At 34.8% G+C, this 19170-nt stretch overlaps 1 pseudogene; it reads left to right on the top strand.

Moving 5' to 3' along the window:
• Positions 1-16859: 16859 nt before the first annotated feature.
• Positions 16860-18926, top strand: LOC149161501 (L-type lectin-domain containing receptor kinase IV.4 pseudogene; annotated as a pseudogene).
• Positions 18927-19170: the final 244 nt, after the last annotated feature.

Genomic DNA, 19170 nt, shown 5'->3' with positions numbered 1-19170 from the left:
TAACATCCCAGTTCTTAACGGGGCAGAAATGTTGCCTGTAGGATTTCTGTTATGGGGGTCCAAGTAGGAAATGACAATTTTATGAGCCCATCCGCCCCCCCCTCGTGGTAGGGGTTCGGTGGCAATGCCCCTGAAGAAAAAAATAGATGAAAATTGCCTTGTACAATATTGTAATTTCGTAGTCAATCTAGGTCGTTCATTAGGTGAAAGATATGATTGTAGAAGTTATGTTAATTTAGGATTTTTTTCCCTAGAAGGAAACCTTCGGTTTATATAAGGGGATTGTATTGTGTTTGTGTGTTATGATTCTATGCAAGAAAGAGAGAGGAGATTGTGTGAGAGAGAAGAGAAATTAGAGCGAATTTGTTGTTATTTTGTTGGATAATATAAAGGAAGGATTGATTGTTTCTCCATGGACATAGCCCACATTAGGTGAACCACATATATCTATATCTCTCTTGTTTTATGAATTTTTGTGTTTTTATTTTTGTAATATTTTATGTGTTTCATTGATCTGTTATTTCATTTCTAAACTATTATCAGAGCCAAAGGTCTATTTGGATTATAAACTCATGGGAAAGAAGGGTCCCTAGTTCGAGTGGGAGCAATGGAAGAAGATGGTAGGTTTAGGGTTGAAAAATTCAACGGTCAAAACTATCATCTATGGAAGACGCAAATGGAGGATAATTTGTATCAGAAAGATTTTTACCTACCATTGAGCAGAAAATCAAAGAAGTCGACGAGTATAACGAACAAAAAATAGATCTTCTCAACAGAAAGGCACTAGGAACAATACGGATGTGTCTGGCAGTGTCGGTGGCATTCAACATTTCAAAATAAATGACAATACAAGGTATAATGACGGAATTGGAAAAATTATATGAAAAACCCTCAACCTCATATAAGGTATTTCTTATGAATCGTTTATTTAATATGAAGATGTCAAAAGGTGGATCTGTTGTTGATCATTTAAATGAATTTAACATAGTTACCAGTTAGTTAAGTTCTCTAGGGGTAAATTTTGATGATGATGTTAGGGCTCTATTGTTTATGTGTTTATTGCTAGAAAGTTGGAATGGCTTAGTCATGGCTATCAGTAACTTTTTCTCTGGATCTATTACTTTAAAGTTTTATGATGATGTTGGTGCTATCCTTAGTGAGGAAATGTGAAGGAAAAGCTCAGGTGAAACAATAGGTAATCCTTTGACTATAAATACTAGAGGAATAAAACTAGAGAGAGGAAATAGCTCAGGATATTGCAGTAAGTCAAGAAAAGGAAGATCCAAGTCCATATCAGGGATAGTGTGCCGGAAATGTAGGAAGAAAGGACACCTGAAGAAATATCGTAAATCTCGAAAGGGAAAAAAAGGAAATGGACAAAAATGGAACAATCATGAAGTGAATGTAAGAGGTGATGTGTTGCAAGATGCACTAAATCTTCCATAAGAAAATATTATTGACACATGGGTAGAATATATAGGATTTCATTCCATGCCACACCTAATAGAAAACATTTTCATGGTTATGTTCAAGGAGATTTTGGAAAGGTTTGTTTGGGTGATGATAATACCTGTAAAATCATTGGAATGGGTAAGGTTTTTATAAAACAACAGTATGGAAACCAATGGTTATTAAAGGAGGTAAGGAATGTTCCATATCTAAAAAAAATATAATTTCAAGAGGGCAGTTGGCAGGTGAAGGTTGTGTAACTACATTTACAGCTAAAACCTAGAAGGTCGCTAAAGGAGCCCTAGTAATAGAAAAAGGAGAAAAGGTTGGTACATTGTATTTATTCAATGGTATTTCTAATTCTGCTAATTCTTTAACCTCCACAAGAGGAGATATGACATTGTGGCATCATAGGCTTGGGAACATGAGTGAGAAGGGGATGTAGATTCATCACTCAAGAAATTGGTTTTCAGGTTTAAAGCATGTTAATTAAGATTTGTGTGAGAAATGTGTTTATGGAAAGAAAAGGAGAGTCATATTTATCAGAGTTGGGAAAGAAAATAAGAGTAAAACGTTAGAGTTTGTGCATAAAAATGTATGGGGACCTTCTCAAGCACTATCTCTCAATGGCTCTCACTATTATGTTACTTTTATTGATTATGCACCTAAGAAAACTTGGGTATATTGTATTTGAAATAAATATGATGTTTTTGATAATTTTAAGAAATCGAATGCTTTGGTCGGGAATGAGATATGAAATAACTTGAAGTGTATCAGATGAGATAATTGACGTGAATATTGTAGAAAATATTTTGATCTTTATTATTCAAAGCATGGAATTCATAGAGAGAAGAAAGTTATAGGAACACCACAAGAAAATCATGTGTCAGAAAGGATGAATATAACAATCATGGAGTGTGTAGCGTGCATGATATTTCATGCAATATTACCCTTACAATTTTGGGTAGATGTTGTAGATACCGTTGTTTATCTAATAAACAAAGGGACTTCAACATAGGAAATTTTAGGGGTGAATGTTTGCCCTTTGGCGAAATTAAGGGGTTTTAAATTTTTAGTGGGCGAATATTTTGTATCATAGTACATTTTTACAAATCACCTCAAATAGCCCACCTTATTTTAAGGGAGAGGGTAAAAAAGGTAAATTTAGCCCTTAAAATTAGGAGTTACAACCTTCCATTCGCCCATTTTCAAGAATAGGTTTTATTTAAGTGAATCCATTCGCCCATTTTCAAGAATAGGTTTTATTTAAGTGAATCCTATGGGCCAAAGGCCCAAATACCATATTTATAAAAGAGGTATGGTAAATTAATAAAAATATAAATAAATGAGAGGTATGGTAAATAAATAAAACATTTTTTATATTTACTCCATAAGTCACCTTATATACATGCAAGGGTGTAAACAAATAAAAATATAAGTAAAGTGGAGGTATGGTAAATAAATAAAACGTCTTTTTATACTTACTCAAAAGGTATGGTAAATAAATAAAAATATAAATAAACTAGACGCATGGTAAATAAATAAAACCTCTTTTTATATTTAGTCCATAACCCTCGTTCTATTTATGAAGGCTCAAGAAAGAGGTTTTATTTAAGTGAATCCTATGGGCCAAATACCATATTTGTAAAAAAGGTATGGTAAATTAATAAAAACATAAATAAACGAGAGGTATGGTAAACAAATAAAACATTTTTTTTATATTTACTCCATAAGTCACCTTATATTTACGAACACTCAAAAAATGCGTTATATTTAGGTGAAACCTATGGGCAAAATACTATGGGACAAATACAATGGACTAGATTGTTATTAATACCATGCAAAAAAACATTATTAACCCTAATATTAGTATTAATAAAAATAAAAATGGCACATGGTATTGACCCATGGTATTCACCAAAATGGCACATGGTATTGACCCATGGTATTCACTTGGAATGTAGCCTATTTAAATGGGGGAATTAAACCAGCATAGATCCATCTTTACTCTGGATCTACTAATCCCCGAGAGATATCAAATATCGTGATATGCAAACTAGCATAGAGTGAAAAAATATTTGATCCGATCAAGAGTAAAAATGGATGTTGTAATTTAATGTATGTTAAACATTTTAGCTTGGTTAAAATAAAAAATAAAATAAAAATCAATTATTAATTTTATTAATTTTTATAAATTACTAATAGTAATTTTTAAGCTCTAGGTTTATGATAACCCATGGTATTGACCCATGGTAATACCATGGTAGTCATGTGAACATAAACTATTTAAAGGGGAAATTCTATCATCTTAGATCCATCTTAATTCTGGGTCTACCAAGTGCTCAGAGGGATAAATAGATTTCATCCCCCTAAGAGTGGTAGATGTGGAGTTAAGATGGATATAGGTTGGTTTTTATGATAATGAAGATATTAAATAGACTTAGGAAATTATATTGTAAAAACATCTTAAGGTGAATGGTTAAAGCATAGACATTGGACAAGTATATTTGTATACTTCTGTTTTAAACTGAAACAAATCCAGGGCTAAAAGGAATGGATTGATTGCACTAGTCATCCTTCTATAACTTTCCAACATATGCTCGAGTAAACAGATTGTACTTTATGTAATTTTTCTAATTACAAATAGGAACATACTTGTGTATTGGCAGGGTGGTTACGAGGTCCCTAGAAGTGATGAATTTGAATTCTTCTTGGTTTTATATATAGTATTAGGTTTTTTCTCATGCTTTCTGTGAATGTCACGGGTGAATTTTATCCTACACCCACTAGGTTATTGATATGTAATTTCGGTAATTTTGATTTCAAAAGATATTTTAAAGAAATGCAATGATTTCATTTGTGTATTCAATAAACACAAGATTTTATAACTGAGTAAAATATTCACCATGCCTGGTGAGAGATTCGCCAAAAAATTATATATACATATCATATGATTGATAAAATCGCCTTCCATTTTTCCTATATATCATGGAGATTCTCCCATTTATTATACATGTAAATTTAGGGGGGGTTCTTAAAATTTTCCCTAGACTTCAAGTTCCTTGGATGGTGGTATTCCACAGGAGGCATGGACAGGTAACAAGGTAAACTACTCATTCCTAAAGAATTTTGGTTGTGAAGCATTTCTCCACATTAATAAAGAAAACATAACAAAGTTTGAGGCAAAATAAAAGAAATGTACATTCATTGGATACGGTGTCAATGACTTTGGTTATCGCTTATATGATTATGAAAACCATAATCATGGGTAGAGATGTGGTATTCAATGAAAGGGTTTTGTACAAAGATCAGATGTAGGGAAAGAAATAGGAAAAGGAAAACATGGAATACACAATGCTTGATGAGATCACAAAAAAGGTAAAGGTTCCTGAAAATCATAAGGATCAATAGCCACAACAAAAACGGGCACCTTAAACACCTGAAATTGGTGTTAGAATATCTACAAGGATAAGTAATCGCCCTTAATGATGCTCTCTTTCATTATATTATCTATTGTTGACTAATTTTGTTGAACCAGAATGTTATGAGGAAGAAACGCATGTACAAACTAGGAAGAAGTGGGAGAAATCCATGAAAGAAGAGATTGAATCATTGGTACATAACCAGATTTCGGACTTAGACAGGTTGCCTGTAGGTAAATCAACATTGCAGAGTAAATGTGTTTACACGTTAAAGGAAGAATATTGAGGAAAATAGAGGTATAAGGCTAGACTTGTGGTGAACGAATTTGCATAAAAGAAAGGTATGGACTTTGATGAAATATTTTTTCCTATTATTAAAATGACTTCAACCAAAACTATTTTAAGTCTAGTGACAACAAAGGATTTGTATCTTGAACAAATAGATGTAAAGACATCCTTTATTCTTGGGGACTTGGAGAAATAAATCTATACGCAACAAACACAAGGGTATGAGGTCAAAGGTAAGGACAAGTTAGTGTGCAAGTTGAATAAGAGCTTGTATGGCTTAAAACATGATCCAAGACAGTGGTATCTAAAATTCGACAAGTTTATGTTTGAACAAGGTTATACTAGATGTCACCCTTGACCATTGTCTTTATCTTAAAACGAAAAATGATGGAAACTATATTATATTGCTATTGTATGTAGATGATATGCTTGTTTTAGGGTCTAACATGTAGAAAATAAATGTGCTCAAAAAAAATTGGAAAATTCATTTGCAATGAAGGATTTGGGTGCTGAAAAACAAATCCTTGATATGAAATAACTACAAACAGGAAAAATCATAAATTAACTTTGTCTTAGAGTGAGTACATAGAAAAGGTGTTGGAAATATTTAATATGCAAAATGAAAAACCAGTTAGTACACCTTTGTCTAGCCATTTCAAACTTTGTAAGGAGATGTGTCCCAAGACCCATGAAGAGATGGATTATATGTATAAAGTTCCATATGCATTAGCAGTTGGAACTTTAATGTATTTAATGGTGTGCACAAGACCTGATATTTCACATGCAATGGGAGTTGTCAACAAGTATATGAAAAATTCAGGAAAACAACATTGGATGATAGTGAAGTAGATTCTCACATATTTGAGAGGCATCACTAATCAAGCATTATGTTTTAATGGTTCAAACATTTCTCTACAAGGATATGGCAATGCAGATATGGAAGGTGGTAGAGATAATATGGGGAGCACCACAGGGTATGTGTTTATTGTAGGTGGAACAACTGTTAGTTGGGTTTCAAAAATGCAAAGTGTTGTTGCACTTTCAACAATAGAAGCGGAGTATGTTGTTGCTACAAAGGCCAGTAAAGAAATTATTTGGTTGCAAAGGTTTATGGATGAATTTGGTAAGAAGCAGGAGATGGAAAGGTTATACAGTGATAGCAAGAGTGTCATTCATCTTGAAAAGAAATTAGTATTTCATTCCAAGACTAAACATATATGGCTCAAGTACCTTTCATATAGTCAGTTTTGGAATATGGACATTTGAAGCTATAAAAGTTACACACTAGCCAAAATCTTGCAGATATGTCAAGAAAGCTAGTAACCAGGAAGAAACTGAGATTTTGCTCAATTTTGATTGGTCTTCAAGTATGATGGCAAAGATGAGAAATAACCAGGTCCAGGTGAGAGCATTATCCAACAAGTGAAGAATTAGTGGAGTTGTTATAATCAGTCTCCAAGTGGGAGATTATTGGGTATGGAGCTTGATTATCTTCTTGATTCATAGGTCTCGTTTCAGCCGCGTTGGATCCCAATTCCTAACGGGGAAGCAAAATCGCCAATAGGATCTCCATTAAGGGGGTCTTGGAGCGGGGGTTTCGGGGTAGTGCCCTAGAAGCAAAAAATGGATGAAGAATTACATTGTAAAATATTGTAGTTTCGTAGTCAATATGGGTCGCTCATTAGAAGAAAGATCTTATAGTAGAAGTTATGTTAATTTAGGGTTTTTTTCCCTAGAAGGAAACTCGTGGTTTATATGAGGGAATTGTATTACAATTGTGTATTATTATTTTGTGTGAAAAAGAGAGAGGAGACTGTGTGAGAGAGAAGAGGAAATTAGAGAAGATTTATTGTAGGTTGTATCCTTGGGGATGACATCATCATATTGAATCCTATTGGTTCCTTTAAAGCTAATTTTGTTAATACCTTTTTTGTTTTGACATTCAATTTTTACCTCAAAATTTCACTAATGTTGAACAGAGAATTGACATGAACTTCGTTGTTGAGTAGCCCTCCAATGGTTACCATATACTAATATTGTGAGTGAACAAGATGGAAAATATAATCAACAACAACATCTATAACATTATGTAGGGATGCTCCACTCTCTACAGTAACTAGCCTAGATGCTTCATCCACACTAACTATGCACTTCAGCTCCTAAGTGCTTATGACAAGACATGAGTTCCCTCCCACAGAGACCATCTTAGGTATGGAGTGAGACCAACTAATGACCACCTATGTATTTTTTTCATCTTATTGGCCTCTGCCACCATATTCATTACCTCTTCTTTGAAAGAAAGAAAAACTACCACCTACGCTACGTAGGTCACTCGATCCAAGAAGGTTTCATAGGCATTGGTCATTGTGCAATCAATAGAATCATTAAGCCCACATTTCACCAATAGAGGAGATCAATTGCATGATATCTTATTTCTATCGATCTAAATATGCACTTCTACAATATGCACATTGTTTTCCTCACTACGTGGTGCAGCAATTGATCGACAACACCATCTCTCTAAGCCGATCGTACTAGAACAATTATTAGTCTACAATGTTAGGTAAACTTGACACATTCATAGAGTAAAAGTTGTTTAGTATATAATACATTGTCTCTCACGCTTCTAGTATTTTTTATCAATGGTTTTGCATGTAATGGAGAATATAAATAGTCTTGAAAAAATCCATTATAAGGTGTCTATTAAATATGCAATATATGTATTATAATCTTAATTTTCCTTGATTGTGGTTTGTTAAGATAAATTGTATTTCATGATTTATGTGTGTTGTTTTTATGTATGATTTTTTATCATTTATTGCTATCATACTTTTATCTCTAACAATTAGTATCAAAGCCATGGGATCATTAGTAGAGAAGAAGACATTGGTTGCAAATTCCATCACATTATATGTTAAGGTCAAAGCTGACAGAAAAAATCCTAATTGAAATTGTATTTCTAGATGAGAATATCCTAAGAGGAAATAAATGTTTGGAAGGGTGAGATGAAACCATAAAAGCTATATTTCAAGAGGAGAATATTGGGTATGAAGCTTGATTATCGTCTTGATACATAGGCCTTGTTTTAGCTATGTTGGATCCCAATTCTTAATGAGGCGGAAATGTTGCCCGTAGGATTGCCTTTATGGGGGTCCAAGTAGGCGATGACAATTTTATGAGGCCCCCCCCCCGCTGGTGGCAGGGGTTCTGGGGCAGTGCCCCTGAAGAAAAAAATAGATGAAAATCGCCTTGTACAATATTGTAAATTCATAGTCAATCTGGGTCGTTCATTAGGTGAAATATCTAACTGTAGAAGTTATGTTAATTTAGGATTTTTTTCCCTAGAAGGCAACATTTGGTTTATATGAGGAAATTGTATTGTGTTCATGTGTTATTATTTTGTGCAAGAAAGAGAGAGGAGACTATGTGAGAGTGAAGAGGAAATTAAAGTAGATTTGTTGTCATTTTCTTAGATAATATAAAGGAAGGATTGGTTGTTTCTCCATGGACGTAGCCCACATTGGGTGAACTACATATATCTGTATCTCTCTTGTTTTATGCATTTTTTGTGTTTGTGTTTCTGCAATATTTTATGTGTTTCATTGCTCTGTTATTTAATTTCTAACAACTAGTATTAGAGCCAAAGGTCTATTTTGCTTATAAACTCACAGGAAAGAAGGGTCCCTAGTTCGAGTGGGAGCAATGGAAGAAGATGGTAGTTTTAGGGTTGAAAAATTCAACAGTCAAAACTATCAGCTATGGAAGACACAAATGGAGGATTATTTGTATCAGAAAGATATTTACCTACCATTGAGCAAAAAATCAAAGAAGTCGACGAGTATAATGAACAAAAAATAGATCTTCTCAACAGAAAGGCACTAGGAACAATACGGATCTGTCTGGCAGCGTCAGTGGCATTCAAAATTTCAAAAGCAATGACAATAGAAGGTATAATGACGGAATTGGCCAAATTATATGAAAAACCCTCGGCCTCAAACAAGGTATTTCTTATGAAGCGTTTATTTAATATGAAGATGTCAAAAGGTGGATCTGTTGTTGATCATTTAAATGAATTTAACACAGTTATGAGTTAGTTAAGTTCTATAGGGGTAAATTTTGATGATGACATTAGGGCTCTATTGTTTCTGTGTTGATTGCCAGAAAGTTGGAATGGCTTAGTCATGGCTATTAGTAACTTTGTCTCTAGATATAGTACTTTAAAGTTTTATGATGATGTTGGTGCTATCCTTAGTGGGAAAATGTGAAGGAAAAGATCAAGTGAAACAACAGCTAATGCTTTGACTACAAATACTAGAGGAATAAAAGTAGAGAGAGGAAATAGCTCAATATACCCTCTTTGCATGTACATGTGAATCTCGGTTGCCTACCCGGTTCGGATTAACCTGATAACTCTCGCAGTAAGTCAAGAAAAGCAAGATCCAAGTCCATATCATGGATAGTGTGTCGGAAATGTAGGAAGATAGGAAACCTGAAGAAATATTGTAAATCTCGAAAGGGACAAGAAGGAGATGGATCCAGAGCTTCATTCCATGCCACACCTAATAGAAAACATATTCATAGTTATGTTCAAGGAGATTTTGAAAAGGTTCGTTTGGGTGATAATAAACCCTGTAAAATCATTGGAATGGGTAGGGTATTTATAAAACAAAAGTATGGAAACCAATGGTTATTAAAGGAGGTAAGGAATGTTCCATGTCTAATATATATATATATATATATATATATATATTATATATATATATATATATATATATATATAATATATATATATATATAATTTCAACAGGGCAGTGGGGAGGTGAAGGTTGTGTAACTAAATTTACAGCGAAAACTTGGAAGGTCACTAAAGGAGCCTTAGTAATAGAAAAAGGAGAAAAGGTTCGTACATTGTATTTTTTCAATGGTATTTCTAATTCCGCTAATTCTTTAACCTCCACAAGAGCAGATACAACATTGTGGAATCATAGGCTTGGGAACATGAGTGAGAAGGGGATGCAGATTCATCACTCAAGAAATTGGTTGCTAGGTTTAAAGCATGTTAATTTAGATTTGTGTGAGAAGTGTGTTTATGGAAAGAAAAAGAGAGTCATATTTCTCAGAGTTGGGAAAGAAAATAAGAGTAAAAATTTAGAGTTTGTGCATACAAATGTATAGGGACCTTCTCAAGCATTCTCTCTCAGTGGCTCTCACCTTTATGTTACTTTTATTGATTATGCACCTAGGAAAAGTTGGGTATATTGTATTTGTAAATATGATGTTTTTGATACTTTTAAGAAATGGAATACTTTGATTGAGAAAGAGATAGGAAAGAACTTGAAGTGTATTAGATAAGATAATTGAAGTGAATATTGTAGAAAATATTTTGATCTTTATTATTCAAAGCATGGAATTCATAGAGAGAAGAAAGTTCCAGAACACCACAAGGAAATGGTGTGTCAGAAAGGATGAACAAAACAATCATGGAGTGTGTCAGGTGCATGATATTTCATGCAATATTACCCTTACAATTTTGGTTAGATGTTGTATATATTGTTGTTTATCTAATAAACAAAGGGCCTTCAAGTTCCTTGGATGGTGGTATTCCACGAGAGGCATGGACAGGTAAAAAGGTAAACTACTCATTCCTAAAGACTTTTGGTTGTGAAGCATTTGTCCACATTAATAAAGAAAACAGAACAAATTTTTAGGCAAAATAAAAGAAATGTACATTCATTGGATATGGTGTCAATGAATTTGGTTATCTCTTATATGATTACGAAAACCATAATATCATCAGGGGTAGATATGTGGTATTCAATGAAAGGGTTTTGTACAAAGATCAGTTGTAGGGAAAAGAAATAGGAAAAAGAAAACATGGAATACACAGTGCTTGATGAGATCACAAAAGTAGTAAAGGTATGTGAAAATCATAATGATCAACAACCACAACAACCACAACAACAACGGGCACCTCAAACACCTGAAATTGGTGTTAGAATATCTACAAGGATAAGTATTCCCCCTTAACGATGCTCTCTTGCATTATATGGTGTATTTTTGACTGATTCTGTTGAACCATAATGCTATGAGGAAGAAATTCATGTAGAAACTAGGAAGAAGTGGGAGCAAGCCATGAAAGAAGAGATTGAATCATTGGTACATAACCAGACTTGGGACTTAGCTAGGTTGCCTGTAGGTAAACCAACATTGCAGAATAAAGGTGTTTACACGTTAAAGGAAGAAGATTGAGGAAAATAGAGGTATAAGGCTAGACTTGTGGTGAACAAATTTTCATAAAAGAAAGGTATGGACTTCGATGAAATATTTTTTATTGTTATTAAAATGGCATCAATCAAAACTATTTTAAGTCTAGTGACAACAGAAGATTTGTATCTTGAACAAATAGATGTAAAGACATCCTTTATTCATGGGGATTTGGAGAAATAAATCTATACGCAACAACCACAAGGGTATGAGGTCAAAGGTAAGGAGAAGTTAGTGTGCAAGTTGAATAAGAGTTTGTATGGCTTAAAACATGCTCCAAGAAATGGTATCTAAAATTTGACAAGTTTATGTCTGAACAAGGTTATACTAGATGTCACCCTTGACTATTATGTTTATCTTAAAAAGAAAAATGATGGAAACTATATTATATTGATATTATATGTAAATGAAATGCTTGTTATAGGGTCTCACATGCAAGAAATAAATGTGCTCTCGAAAGAAAATTGGCAAATTCAATTGCAATAAAGGATTTGGGTGCTGAAAAACAAATCCTTGATATGAAAATAACTACAGACAGGAAAAATCACAAATTAACATTGTCTTAGAGTGAGTACATAGAAAAGGTGTTGGAAATATTTAATATGAAAAATGAAAAACCAAGTACTACACCTTTGGCTAGCCACTTCAAACATAGTAAGGAGATGTGTCCCAAGACCTAGGAAGAGATGGATTATATGTATAAAGTTCCATATGCATCAATAGTTGGAAGCTTAATGTATGCAATGATGTACACAAGGCCTGATATTTCACATGTAATGGGTGTCAACAAGTATATGAAAAAATCAGGAAAACAACATTGGATGATAGTGAAGTAGATTCTTAGGTATTTGATAGGCATCACTAATCAAGTGTTATGTTTTAATGGTTCAAACATTTCTCTACAAGGATATGCCAATGTAAATATGGAAGGTGGTAGAGATAACATGAGGAGCACCACAGGGTATGTGTTTACTGTAAGTGGAGCAACTGTCAGTTGGGTTTCAAAAATGCAAAGTGTTGTTGCACTTTCAACAATGGAAGCAGAGTTGTTGCTACAAAGGCCAGTAAAGAAATGATTTGGTTGCAAAGGTTTATGGATGAATTGGGTAAGAAGCAAGAGATGGAAAGGTTATACAGTGATAGCCAGAGTGTCATTCATCCTGCAAATAACTTAGTATTTCATCCCAAGACTAAAAATATATAGTTCAAGTATCTTTCATACAACCAGTTTTGGAAGATGGACATTTGAAGCTATAAAAGTTACACACTAGCCAAAATCCTGCAGATATGTCAAAAAATCTAGTAACCAGGGAGAAACTAAGATTCTGCTCAATTTCGATTGGTCTTCAAGTATGATGGTGAAGGTGAGAAACAACCAGGTCCAAGTGGAAGCATTATCCAACAAGTGAAGAATTAGTGGAGTTGCTCTAATCAGTCCCCAAGTTGGAGATTATTGGGTATGGAGCTTGATTATCTTCTTGATTCATAGGTCTCGTTTTAGCCACGTTGGATCCCAATTCCTAATAGGGTAGCAAAATCGCCAATAGGATCTCCATTAAGGGGGTCTTGGTGAGGGGGGTAATGATGATTTCATGAGCACCTTGGCGGGGGTTTGGGGGCAGTGCCCCAGAAGCAAAAAATGGATGAAGAATTACATTGTAAAATATTGTAGTTTCGTAGTCAATATGGGTCGCTCATTAGAAGAAAGATCTTATAGTAGAAGTTATGTTAATTTAGGGTTTTTTTTCCCTATAAGGAAACCCGTGGTTTATATGAGGGAATTGTATTACAACTGTGTATTATTATTTTGTGTGACAAAGAGAGAGGAGACTGTGTGAGAGAAAAGAGGAAATTAGAGGAGATTTATTGTAGGTTGTATCTCTTCGTTTTGCTAGATAACTTAAAGGAAGGGTTGGTTGTTTCTCCGTGGACATAGCGCAAATTGGGTGAACCACATATATTTGTGTGTCCCTTGTTTTATGCGTTTATGTGTTTGTGTTTTTTCAATATTTTAAGTGTTTCATTTCTTTGTTATTTAATTTCTAATAGAGAACACTTGGTATGTTGAAGTGAGAAAATGGTAGCATAAGTGCTATGACAACAATAAAAAGGAAAAACATAAAATTAGATTTGGAAATTTATAAACTACATGTGCATATTGTCATAAGAGTTTTCTAGGCATGTGTAACCTTATTAGTAAAGTTTAGATGTAGACTTAGGTGTTAGTAAAACTTGAATTGGTCACAGAGTTAAAGTTGTTTAGTCTATTGTATTTGGTTTTTGAGATCATGGTATTTGTGACCCGTGGTATTACATGCAATGAAGCCTATAGATAATATAGAAAACCATTTTATAAGGGGCCCTTTGACTATGTAATAGATCTCTTACAATTTGATTTTTCCTTTATTGCAATTTTCCAAGATAAATTGTATGTGATGATTTATATGTGGTTGCTATATGTTTTACTATTGATTATTTATTATTTCTCTTGCACTTTTAATCCTAAAAATTGTTATCGAAGCAAGTGGATATCCTATTGTTTAGAATTTAGGGTTTGTAAGTAACTAGGATATTTATTGACAGGTGGAATTCCCCAAGTTTGTTGTAATTCATATTATTCAAGCATAAATGTTGTATCTCAGTGGTGTGTGGAGTTATCCCTTTATAGTATAGAGAGGATGTAGGATCAGGTTGTGAAATAATCCACTAGGGTAGGTACTAGGGTGGCGAGTGTACTTGTATTTTAGCTTGATTTTGAATTTTTTATTAAGGGGGAATGTGTGAATAAATCTTAAAATATGAGATGGTTGGGACCAATTTATGATTAAGGGGGTTGTGTAGCAGAGTCGTTAACTCATAAGGAGGTAGCTCAACCTTTCATGTATTTTCAAGTGAAAGATGAAACATGAGGTTTTGTACCACATTGTGGAAGACGAGTATGGAAAGGAGAGAAAATTGTGGTATTTGTAAATGCTACTCAAAGAAGTAATGGTCATTCCTAGAGTTTTGGAGGTAATATCAAGAATAAGTTATAAAAACAAAATTTGGGGACAAAAAAAAATAAATTGCATGTATATGGGCATATAGCTATAAGAACTGGGATACATGCATATCCTAGTAAAGTCTACAGCTAGTAAAGTCTAGAGCTATTGGGGGCGATTCGTTTTTTGTATTGGATTTGAAGAATTTCCCTAACTTAAGTTTAAAGGGGGGATTGTTAGATAAAGTTAATTGGGCTATAGAGTCAAAGTTATTTACTCTATAGTAGATGGTTTTTAAGCATGTGGTATTCGTAACCAATAAGATTACACATAATGAAACCTATAAATATGTTAGAAATCTTTCATTGTAAAGTATATTTTGGACATGTAATGGATTTATTAGAATATAACTTTCTCGATTAAATTTTTCTAAAATAAATTGTGTATGATGATTTTGTGTTGTTGTTATATGTTTGCTATTTCCTCTTAAACACATTTTTAATCTTAACATATACCATTTATTGGTTTAATCATCCATTCAATACCCATAATCATGAAAAAATTTAGGGGCTAATATTCACAGGTGGGCTAATTTTCCATGATTTTTCCAACAAAAAAAATATTCGCCAATTTCCATTTTTTTATAAAAATGATTCGCCAAAATTTTAGGATATTAAATTATTTTACCTTAAAAATCACCAACATTATATAGAGAGTATATATAAAATCATTATAAATTTGAATAATTTTACAAATACATTAATAATCATTTTATAGTTTGCATATTAGGGACTCGTGAGATTCGCCAATGTTTTTGAACTTCAAGATAAATTTTCCATCCTTAAAATTTTCCCTGCTCATAGTCACATTATTTGCTAAAGAAAAAATATTTGATTGATAAAAAGGCTCTAATGGTTTAGCCACGATTTTAGCAATGCAATGTAATAAATGAATTTGAGTGAGTTTGTTACTCGTTTGAAAAGAATTGAAAATATGAAAATAGTAACTTTTTTAGTTGAAATAGCTCTAATACTTTTAGTAATTTAAATTCATAAAATTATATCTAAAAAAGAGTTTTAGTTACAAATATTGTTTATATATTCTTTTAATTAAAAATTCCTTATTATAATAATTTAATGAAATATTATCTATATATTTAATATTTAATTAAAAATATTTTTTATTACAATAATTTAATGAAAAATTATAATTAAATTTATTAAATTACTTATATTTAAAAAAAAATTATAATTATATAAATTATTAAAATAAAATTACTGCCTATTAAACTTAAACTTCAAAGTTTAATTTCTAACTTATTTGTTTTCTAACATCCTAAAGCTACCGACTTTCACTGGTCATTAAACTTGCGTGCCTGAAATAGTCATTTAAATTATTGCATTGATTTCCAAAAAAAGTCGATAATGTAAAAGTAATTTGCGATTTTATCGCTTAAAACAGCTTTACTTGGATTTATTAAACGTGATTTATTTCGAAATAAACAATTAAAAGAAATAAAAGCATGTCGCGTTTTTATCGCTTTTAATGGGATTGATTTAGTGTGATTGATTTCGAATCCATATTCTGAAAGCGATTTTCTTTTCGGAAAGAAAAGCATAAATATTTATATTAAAGAAATATATTCTGAAAGCGATTTTGTCGCTTAAAGAAGGTATCACAATGTACTATATTTTTAAACTTTTGAATTTTACTGAACCATGCACCTCTCTCTGTAAAATAATTTTGATTCTATTTTTCATTTTTGAAGTTTTATCATCTTAACATAGTACACTAATAAAGTGTAATCTGGAAATTTTATATCTTAATCAGATTTTAGCTAGGTTAGCTGGAGAATACATGGTGATGGACATTTTTTAATTATTAATATAAATCCATCTTAAACAACCTAAAGGAAAGAGATATAAATTGAAGAATTCATACCATTTTCTAATTATAATATCAATTTTTTACCTACGTTTGGATTTTTATTTGACTTTGTATTGTATTTCTATTTCTCTGGACTCGTTAGCTGACACTGTTATGTACCTACCTATTCTCAGAAGTCATCCAGTCCAAGTTCCAACAAGTTTCTCTACCTCGCCAACTGCCTTTTTACTTTACCATTTTCTAATTATAATATCAATTTTTGTACCTACGTTTGGATTTTTATTTGACTTTGTATTGTATTTCTATTTCTCTGGACTCGTTAACTGACACTGTTATGTACCTACCTATTCTCAGAAGTCATCCAGTCCAAGTTCCAACAAGTTTCTCTACCTCACCAACTCCCCTTTTCATACCAGTTTTCCTATTACTTTTACCTTCGACTTTCTCCTAGGAAATCGTCGTGTCGTCAGAGTGTATCTATAATATCTGTAATGTTGCAGCTTCCATGGTTCTAGAGAAAAATACATGGAGTCCTGCAATTTTCTAGCACTATGGGCGATCAGCTTCATTCCCGTAGCCTTCACCTCCCCCGTTATCCCAGCTTTTCCTACTACTTTTGTCTTCGACCGATTCAATGGAACCAACTTGATCTTGGAGGCAGGTGCTTCACTCATGCCCTCCCAATCCGTCCTTGCCCTCACAAATCACACGCACTGGGTGCTCGGGCGGGCGCTGTATTCAACTCCTGTGCGGATGAAAAGCAACGGGACGCTTTCCTCCTTCAGCACTACCTTTGTTTTCAGCATGGTGCATCCCCGCTCTGACGAAGGCGGGCACGGAATGGCCTTCATCGTCACACCCTACACAACTCTCATGGGGAGTCTATCATCCGAGTTTCTGGGCTTGCTTAATGTTACCAGCAATGGGAAGCCATACAATCACTTGTTCGCAGTGGAGTTCGATACGAACCAAGGTGTGTCGTTGAATGACCCCAACGGCAACCACGTGGGGTTGGATATCAACAACCTCATTTCAGTGCGGACCGAGACAGCCGGGTATTGGAATGGGGAGCATTTCCATGAATTGAGCCTCAAGAGCGGACGCAACATACAGGCCTGGATCGATTACGATAATCTGAGAAGCGAGATCAACGTTACTATAACATTGGTCGGCTTGCCGAGACCGCAGAAACCGCTCATATCTCAGAAAATAGATCTGCAGAGCGTTCTGCAAGAGAAGATGTTCGTTGGCTTTTCAGCGGCTACGGGAAATCACATCGAAGATCATTACGTTCTCGCTTGGAGCTTCACCAGAAGGCACAGCGCCCCCACTTGATACCTCTCGTCTCCCTTCGTTTGATGATAGGCATGACAAGCATCCGAGCGCGGGGTTCATATCTGGTATTACATTGACTGCTCTGGTTTTCTTCTTGTTGGCTGTTGCGGTAGGGTTTTTAGAAAAAGCCAAGAACAGAGAAACAATAGAAGATTGGGAGGAAGAGTTCTGGCCTCATAGATTCGCTTACAAGGATCTAAGCATCGCCACGAACGGGTTCCGTGACGAGAACATTTTGGGGCAAGGGGGTTTTGGCAAGGTGTACAGGGGCGTTCTCCCGTCCAGCGGCCAGGAAATCGCGGTGAAATCTTTAACGACGGAGTTCACAGAGGGAATGAAAGGTTTCGTGGCAGAGATCTCCACCATGGGCCGAATGCAGCACAGGAACCTGGTTCAACTCCGGGGGTGGTGTAGGATGAAGAAGCAGCTATTCATCGTTTACGACTACATGTCCAACGGTAGCCTGGATAAACTCATATTCGGGAACCCGAAGACCATCCTGCCATGGCGTCAGCGATACGCGATCTTGAAGGGCGTGGCTGCGGGGCTGCTGTATCTGCACGAGGAATGGGAGAAGAGGGTCATCCACAGAGACATCAAGTCCAGCAACGTGTTGCTGGATTCGGAGCTCAACGGGCGGCTGGGGGACTTCGGCCTCGCCCGACTGTATGAACACAGCGAGAATCCTGGAACGACTCATGTGGTGGGAACGCTGGGATACATAGCACCGGAGCTCACAAAAACGGCAAAGGCCACACCGGGCTCTGACATGTTCAGCTTTGGCATTCTGCTGTTGGAAGTGGCGTGCGGGAGGAAGCCCGTGGACCTATCTAAGGACGCCGAACAACAATATTTGGTGGACTGGGTGTGGGAGCTGTACGCCCATGCGAGTCTCCTAGATGCAGCAGATCCGAAGCTGGGGAATGAATACGACGCAGACGAGATGGAGAAGGCGTTGAAGATGGGATTATTGTGCTCCAAAACCGAGCCGAAGGCAAGGCTAGGGATACGGCAAGTGTGTCAAATACTGGATGGTGCAGGTCCTCTCCCTGACGTCCATATGGCTGCGTTTATGGACGAGTGTAGTAGAGAAGTTGTTGAGTGTGCCGCTATCGCTGGTCCGAGGGACAGACTTGTTGATGAAACTCCGAGTGGAAACCGGTCAAGCGCATGGCTCAATTCAACATCTCTAAGCTCTTGCACAACAAGCGACATTTGGCTGTGATGATACCAATATGAAGAAAACTTCAAAATTCTAGTGAGGGTTTTAGACTCAGTTTTTCTAAGAGGATGGGAATGAAACACCAGTTGGATAAGTGCAGAGAAGACCTTTTATTTTGATGTATCCCTGAGGTTAAGTAGATTGCTTCGGGGAATCAGCAATCGAAATAAGGATGACCTGTATGTATATATATCTATATATGAAAATGAAATAACATGTCTATTTTACTGTATTCTGACAAATATATTACCATCGTGAATGATAATGAAAAAGTTATCTAATAAAAATAGCCGCAATATATCTCATAAAATTACCTCCATGT

This window comes from Pinus tabuliformis, chromosome 5_2 (assembly GCF_031772625.1).
Source record: "Pinus tabuliformis cultivar Carrire ecotype Pingquan chromosome 5_2, CPIR1, whole genome shotgun sequence".
Lineage (NCBI taxonomy): Eukaryota > Viridiplantae > Streptophyta > Pinopsida > Pinales > Pinaceae > Pinus > Pinus tabuliformis.
Note: the sequence above shows the minus strand (reverse complement) of the source record. Positions and strands in the feature narration are given on the sequence as shown.